Source organism: Podarcis melisellensis, assembly GCF_964234715.1.
Source record: "Podarcis melisellensis genome assembly, chromosome: 5".
Taxonomy (NCBI): Eukaryota; Metazoa; Chordata; class Lepidosauria; order Squamata; family Lacertidae; genus Podarcis; species Podarcis melisellensis.
Window position 1 is genome coordinate 4461008 of NC_138537.1, and position 8410 is coordinate 4469417.

The 8410-nt window shown below is 53.0% G+C and overlaps 1 long non-coding RNA gene across 1 annotated transcript; it reads right to left on the reverse strand.

Annotated features, from left to right (window-relative positions):
* Window positions 1-907: 907 nt before the first annotated feature.
* LOC309370055 lies at window positions 908-2534 on the reverse strand. The gene is made up of 2 exons (XR_014168396.1): window positions 2475-2534; window positions 908-1969 (listed from the first exon to the last, which is right to left on the reverse strand). It is a non-coding gene; the product is annotated as an uncharacterized lncRNA (long non-coding RNA).
* Window positions 2535-8410: the final 5876 nt, after the last annotated feature.

An 8410-nucleotide genomic window follows, 5' to 3' on the forward strand; every position in this document is an offset into this window, starting at 1 on the left:
CCCAAGATGCCCACTTTCTCACCAAAGCTCTGTGAAGTCGCCTACTCTTTTGGTCCCATTTTACAGATGGGACAACCGAGGTGGCAGGATTGGTGAACGGAGCCGCTCCAAACCACCAGGGCTGAAAATCTGGATCCCACTTTGTGGGGTGCTTGCCTGCCTGCCCTCACCCCGTAAGTGCTCAGAAAGGTGGGGATTGCTAGCTCCAAATCTCCCTCTGCGCATCTTCCCTCCGCACAACCGGCGTTTAGATTCCTCCATGAAGCCAACGCGCGCGCGCGCGCTCCCAGCAAGCAGCTGCAACCTCCGCCCCCGAACCTATTTATTTATTCGTGCACGCGCCTCCCAGCGCAGCTGTGAACAACGCTTGCAGGGGGCTGAGCTGCGGGAGGAGGGGAAAGAGAGGAGCGCATTCCTCGCGCCTCCCCCTCGAAACTTGGACGGCAGCCGCTCGGCCAGCCTCTCCCTTCCCTCCCTCCCGTCGAGCCGCGATGGTACAACCCTCCCCCCCCCATGTATTTTTCCATTACGCCATACGTGCCTCTTTTGTTTCCTTGCAGAAGGCAGCCCGGCCGAGCCTCCACTGCTGGAAAATAACCTCGCCACGCCCCACCCCACGGGCCGGGGTGCGACTCCAGGTTCCTTGCTGGGGTGGCTGTTGTGGTGGGAGCAGGAGGGGTAAGGTGGGGCTGCTTGATAACTCCCGTTCAAGCTGTTTGCACCCCCAAAACTCAAAGCACGTCCCTTCCCGCATCGAAGAATCCTGGGAGCTGTAGTGCGCCCAGGGCGCTGGGAGTTGTAGCGCGGCGCGAACTACGCTTCCCAGGGTCCTTTTTTGGGGTGCGCGCACCCTGTGCTGAAAGCCAGCTTGGTTTGGCAACGGAAGCAGAACACGAATGAAAACAAATGACATTAATTTGGTTTTAATAAGTGCGCACCCAGCGGTCGCAGCCCCTTCGCGCTACGGGGGACACCTGAAACCTTAGGAAGAATGCGCAGCGGGGACTGTTACGCACGACCCGCTTTCTGTCTTTTCCAGAAGCTCAAATAGATCCTCTTTTTGCATGGGAATAACAACTTGTAAAAGCTCCGTTTTGAAGCGCTTCCCCCGCGCGCTTCCTTTCCAAAGCGACACATTCCAAATAAAAGCAGCGCAAGGGTAAACGGGCTTACGCCGAAGTAAATCTCGTCGGCTTCCATGGGGCTTCCTCCCTAAGCACGTTTCCGAGATCAGCCTAAAAAAATGGAGATCTGGAGTAGTCGGGGGTGAACCCAGACTTTAAAAGCCACAATTGCAGGAAAGCCTCTGCAATCGCTGGTTATTTGGAGAGGCTTCCCATGGCGCGCTGCTCTAAGCGCGTCTGAACCCACCCCTGCGTTTTGACCCGGGATGTCTCCGAAGGGCTGTTTTCGCGACTGAAAACCGGCCTGCTTCCCCTCTCCCTCGCTTGAAGCCCCCATCTGTAAAATCTACGCTAAGCAACAACAACGAAAAGGGGACTTTTGGTTTCAAAATGGTTCCTCTTCTGCTCGCTATGCTGCGCTCTCACGATGCCGCACTCCGGGCTAAAAATGGGACTCCTGGGAACCCGATCATCCGACAATGCGCTTAGCAAGCCTCGTGGCTTTGCCACCCGAAAACAATGCTGCTCTTTGCTCGACGTTTTCCCCGCCCGCTTCTTCCAGCTTCACGTTAAACCAGCAGAAATGGCGGGGGCGAGAGCGCGCAGCTTTGCCCGGGGAGCGCGCCGCGGCTGCCCGGGCAGAGGTTCAACGCCTGGCTCCCCACATCCAAACCGACACCCCAAAAATGAGCAGCTTCTCTTTGCATCTTGTAGCCCCCACAAGCTAAAAGGTGCAAAGGCGCTGAAAGCAGACCCCCCCAAAAAAGTCACCCCGTCTTTCATGGTGATTGTTCAGATTGTAAGGTCCTCGGGGCAGATGATCCGGGGTCTTGCTTCAAGTTAACCTGCAGGGCGCCAGCCGTGGCATCAATTAATGGAAATAATAACCAGTCGTGGGGCCACGGAAGCTAATGCAACGCGCATTTTTTATTAACATTGCCATTGAAGGGATGTTGCGAAAGGGGAATAGACGGGAAACGGAGGGGGCAATTTTAGGAAAACTCCCTTCAAGCCCACAAGCCCCCTCTTTGTCAGAAAGCTAGCCAGTCATCCTCAGTTGCTCATCTGTAGAATGGAACCAATCCTCAACATAGAATTAAAAAAGAGTCAGCGAGGGAGGCGGCGTGGTTTGTCCGTGCACAGTGAAATTGCAGCTAGACGTGGCGTTTTAGCACCACGGACGATACCCAAAGGAGAGTTTGTTAAATAATAAGACATTGTTGGTGATGTATAATCGGAGGTGCGGGTGGCGGGACGAATATGAGGGATGGAAAAACAGGTCGGAGTGCAGAGAACAGTATTTGGAGGGGCGAGGGAGGCGAAGAGACAATAAATCGGAGGCATACTTACCTGCGGAAATTTGCAAGGAACAAGAACAACCCCTCGACTCCTTCGTTTCTAAAAAGACGCATATATAAAGGATTCTCAAGACGCAAAGGCGACCTCGACATGGCGCATTTTCCTGGGCAGGAAAATACAAGGAGACGCGCTGCTCTGGCTTTTCCCAGCACACAAACCTCTGGCTTTTTGCACACCCCCCGGGAAGGCATCTAATGGGTTGCCCCTGCATCCAACCCCCACCAGCTCAAAGAGCGACCACCACCTCGCGCCCCCCGAGACTCCTCTAGCGAGCAAAGGAGACCCCCGAGATCCTTCCGAGGGAGCCCAGGGCGAGGCAAGATGGCTTCCTTCGCGCGTCCGTCTCCCCACCTTACGCAAAACGGACTTTCTGCAGCGAAGGGCCGTCTGATTTCCCGCGAGGAAGGATCGAGGGGCGCCCGGAGGCCGTCCCGTCCCCCTTTCTCTCCTCTGGGGCGCTGTTCAGGGCTGCCCAATGGGCACCCTCTCCAACCCGCCTCGACGGCGTCGGTGGGTCCGAGCTCCCCGCAATCTTCTCGGAGACCGGGCCTCGTTCTCTCCCCCTCCCGTCCATTCTCCCCAAATCCTCCTCGTTCGTCTCCCTTCCTCTCTCGTGCTGCCTTCTCTTCGTTTCCAGCGTCCTCCGTGTTTTAAATCTGACCCCCCTCCCTTCTCTCTCCCCCCCCCCCGTCTATTTCCACCAAGAGCTGCCTGATGCGGTGGGTTGGGTTGCGGGGGGAGCAGCAGATCGGGGCGCACAGCGCAAGGACACACGCGCGCACACACAAAAACACACACACACGTGTAGCAGCAGCAGCGAGGAAAGGACAACTCGGGGTCACCCGGAGCAAAGAGCGGCCGCGGCCGGGAGAGCGCCTTTTCCGCACACCACCATCACCCAAGGGCGCCCGTTTGAAATGGGGACACGGTTCCCTTCCAGAACTGGGGCACCGGCTCAAGATGGTTTGACACTGGCGCGCCAGAGGGACACAGTCGCCGGTAGAGGTCGAGGCTACTAGCCACGACGGCTCAGTGCGACTCCGGGGACAGGGGTAGTCTACCCGTCTGAATAAGAGGCCTCCCTGCCTTGATTTTTGAGGGGGACGGTATTCGAGGGCACCTTTGTTGGCCACTTTGGGTGAGAAAGTGCTGGGATCGACGGCTGATCTAGCCGCGGAATTAGAACGCTTTTAAATATACCCCCTTCGTTTTTGTTGTAGGCAGGGGGGGAAATCCAGGAGGTTGCTTCTGCGCGCGTGCAAAATGCAGGTTCCGCAGCAACATCTGGAGTTTTTTGGGGGGTTGGCTGGGTTTACCGAGCTGGCGGGCCCGTCTAGGCTCGCCTCGGCCCCGTTCGGGTTTCGCAACAAGCTTTTGCTGCGGGCCTCCCCGCCCCCTCGGGGGGGGGGGTGTACAAAGATCCGCTTCCCTTTACCTCCTGCGGGCCCCCACCGCCCCGTCCCCGAAACTGCAACAGCAGCAGGTCAGGAGGGATATAGGCTAAAGCGCATGTTGGCCCAGAGGACGGGGCGGGCGGGGGGGAAGGCGGAGGAGTAGTTGCAAATCGCCCCCTCCCCGCCCAGCTGGTCCTTTCTCCTGACAACCGACACCCCCTTCGCCCTCCCCGCCTGCTGCTATCAGGCACCGACCCCTCCCGCCCAGCAGGCAGATGCTATTAATACCCAGCACGTTTCGGACGTGCACAAAAGGAGTCCCGCGTGGTCCTTGGCAGCGACGGGAGGGGCAGAAGGATGCGGGGGGGGGGGAGTCGGAGCTCTCCCTGCAAAGGGACGTGTCCGCCACTAGGGGCCGCCGGCGCGCACGGCAGGCTGAATGAATGGAGGGCGCGCCCGCGATCCTGTGCCGTCGGGGGACTGAAAAAAGGCTTGGGGAAGGAGCCGGGGGCCGGAGCAAGTGGCTTCCCAAGGCTTGCTGGGCGAGAGCTGGCTTGGCAAGCAAGCCCGAGGGCCGTGGGGCGCAGAGCGGAATGCAAAGCTCCTGGACGTGTCCTTTTGTGTTTAAAGCCCCCTCCTTGTTGTCAGGGTTATGTGAAATGGCACCAGAAGGGCATCTGGAGGATGCCACAGAAAATCCCAGGTTCTTTCCTGGTCCCAGGGGGGCAGGTTTTTTGGAATTGGTTTGGAATTAGAAGCGCTGTGGGTGCCAGTCGCAAAATGGCTGGTGTGGGGCTGCTGCAGATGTGGGGCATAACATGGAACAGCTGGTGTGTCATAATGCAAAATGGCTGCTGTGACCTATGTGTGGCACAACAAAATGGCTGTGGCCGAATACAAAATGGCTGCTGTGGCAGGTGCAGGAGAGGCTGAGCAAGAAAAGCAAACGAGTCCTGTGTGCTGTGAGAGGATATGACAAGGGAATATTATTTTTGTTTTATTTTATATCTATTCACTGAGCTGTTACAGTAACTCGGAGCCCTGCCGCTAGAAAGCTAGATCCTCTCTCCCTGACTTGCTAGCTTTCTACACGCAGTGATATTCACAATAAAAAATTTTGGGGGGTGACCATGAAGTCATGTGATAACAGTAGCAAACCTCTGGCCACTATGGTAGCCTTTTCTTGCACACTGAGGTGTTTGCTGCCTGCAAGGCCTCAAAAGATGGCACCTGTCCCACTTGCAAGGAGTCCAGCCAGCCGGATGAGTAACTCCTTAGTCATGGTTCAGGATGGCGGGATTTTCTCTAGCTCCCAAACATGGCCGTGGCCCAGCCTATCCGCAGTCAAAGCACATTTTGCCTTGCAAATGTATCTTTATGGCTGCGTACCTGAGCACGCAAGCACATCTATTTTTTGCAGGAATTGCCACCCAATATTTATGGAGGCTTTTCACTCTTCTGTTTCTTGCATTTTATGCTCCTCCATCAAGGGAAATGTCCTTTTGCAAAGCCACCAGCGAGGGATATCTTTCCAAGCTCTCTCCTGATTTGCAGTGGGCCTCATACGCTTCTCATGCGCTTTAGCCATAGAGCAAGAGAAATGAGGACTTGCCCCAAGGAGCTTACAATATAGATAGGTATAGATAGATAGATGATAGATATAGATGATAGATAGATAGATAGATAGATAGATAGATAGATAGATAGATGATAGACAGACAGACAGTGGGGAAGGGAAAGGAGGGCGAGACAAAGGAAGAATGTGAGTTTCTGCCCTAGAATATGTATGGGAAGTATTAGCCATTAACCTCCATGAATTTCTCTTTTCTTCTTTTAAAGCTATCCAAGTTGGTGGGCCGTTGCTGCTTCTTGTGGCAGTGAGTTCCACAGTTCAACCCCACACCGCGTGAATTAAGGCCTTTTATCTGTCCTGAAACTTTCAGCTTCACGCAATGCCCAGGAGTTCTAGCATTACGAAAACAGGATGATCATTTTTCTCTAGCCGCTTTCTGCACGCTATGTATAATTTTTAAATTATTATTTTTTGTGCCATCTCTTTTACCTGCCTTTTCTCTGAGCCGAAAAGTCCCAAATGCTGCGACCTTTTCGTTCTTAGGGGAATCCCTCAATCCCTTTGATAATTTTGGTTGCCCCAAATGATGGCCCAGTGGGGATTCGAACACCTGCTCCAATTCCCTCTTTTTAAAAAATGCAACAGCCTCAGCCAACCTAGGACCTCCCAAATTGGTTGAACTACAACTCCCACCAGACACGGCAGGACTGCGCCACTTCCGAATCACACGAACCGAAGGCTTCTTCCTCCATTTAAATAATAATAAAAATCCTCGCAAGCAGAAAAGTAGCATGTCAGGGAGGAAGGTTCCAGTTTTCTATCGGAAAGGTTTTGCATTTTGTTTGGGGCCTTGGTCCAAACCCACAGCGAGGGCCCATGGCTGCCCTACAAAACGTACCCTCCAATGGACGCTGCTTGCATCTTTCTTTTAATCTAGCACAGGGGATGATTTTGCACTGTTCGAAACTCAAAAAGCTGAAAAGTTTGCATCCTGCCTTTTCAAGAGCGGCATATTCAAAGGAAGTTGAGTTCATTTATCTTCACTGTTTCGTGGAAAAATGGAAAGCCCTTTTGCCCCCTGCCCCCTAATTCTCCCCTTTTTTTAAAGGAATCCTCCCCCCTGTGGTTTTGCCATCATCCCATTTGAACCCCTCCCCTTCCTGCTTCCTCCTTTCCCAGTAAACAATGGCAAGAGGAAATGGTCCCTCCAGTGAATTTTTTTCCACCTCTTTACATCATAAAAGACCTGCATTGTGGTCATTCCTTGAAGGTTTTAATTGACTCTCCACCACCACAAAAAGGGTGGGGGGATGGCTTTGGAAACAGGTGGAAAGAGCAACACAACACCTTTCTTGCACCCTCTTCCCATGGGGCTATCCCATAATAGGTTTATGGGGCTCTCCTGTGAAGGAATGGGAGCTGCCCTAAATTCTTTGAACCCCCTTCCAGCAAAGAAACAATTGCACCTCCGAACCCAAGAAGTGCTCCCAGGATTTTCTCCCAGCCGACTAAAATTGTGCCACCTGAATTTGCCAGCCTGCGATGAAATTTGCCACAGCCTGGAAGTGCCCCAGGGGGCGGGGTCCCCTCTCTCCCTACCTCGTTTGCCTCTTCCATAAGAGGTTTGGAGGGTGGCAACACAAGAACAGTGGCTCCCCATTTAGAATCATAGAGTTGGAAGAGACCACAAGGGCCATCGAGTCCAAGCCCCTGCCACGTTTATGGAATGCTCTCCCCAAGTGGGCTCGCCTGGTGCCTTCATTATACATTATATTGTGATTTTATGTTGCAAACTGCCCTGAGGCCCACGGGTATAGGGCGGTACACAAATATTTAATAAATAATATAAAATAATAATACATCTTTAGGCACCAGGCAAAAACATTTCTTTATTATAAGTCCTATGGCCTTTTAATTGGGTTTCCGGGAGGTGGGTTGCTGGTTTGTTTTTGTTTGGTTCTGCGACGTCTGTTCTCATTTTGTATTTTTACGTTGTGATGACGGGCAACGTACAAATTTAATATATAATAAGGATGATGGCTGCAAATTCCATCGGGACATCTGCCTGACCCGATTATCCAGTGGATTATGTGTAATCTCTGGATTTGCAGGGTAGAGCAGGTGGCGGCGGTTTCGAAAATCTGCCCGGGATGAAGAAGCCGAGCCATGGAAAGCACCCCTGTTTTTTGCAGCTAGCGTTGCAAAATTCATTTCGGGGAGCTTTTCTAGCGCTCTGCTGGCCTCCCCTGAGTCACCGCAAAATCTCCAGGAAACAGGAAAGACTCCTGCTCCCAGCTGCTCCGCCGACTCCCATTTTCTCTTTATTCCCCAGTTCTGCTTCTCCTTTGCATTGTTCCTGAGAAAATTTGTTGCCCTTTGTCTCTTCCCCGCAGCCACACGGTGAGCTTGGCATGGTTGAAATAATAATAATATAATAATAATGATTCATTATTCATACCCGGCCCATCTGGCTGGGCTTCCCCAGCCACTCTGGGTGGCTTCCAACAAAATATTAAAATATAGTAATGCATCAAACTTTAAAAGCTTCCCTAAACAGGGCTGCCTTCAGTTGTCTTCTAAAAGTCTGGTAGTTGTTGTTGTCAATCTGGTGGGAGGGAGTTCCACAGGGCAGGTGCCACCACCGAGAAGGTCCTCTGCCTGGTTCCCTGTAAATGACTTCTCGCAGTGAGGAAACTGCCAGAAGGCCCTCGGAGCTGGACCTCAGTGTCTGGGCTGAACAATGGGGGTGGAGACGCTCCTTCGGGTATACAGGACCGAGGCCCTTTAGGGCTTTAAAGGTCAGCACCAACACTTTGAATTGTGCTCAGAAACGTACTGGGAGCCAATGAAGATCTTTTAGGACCGGTGTTATATGGTCTCGGCAGCCACTCCCAATCACCAGTCTAGCTGCCACATTCTAGATTAATTGCAGTTTCCGGCTCACCTTCAAAGGTAGCCCG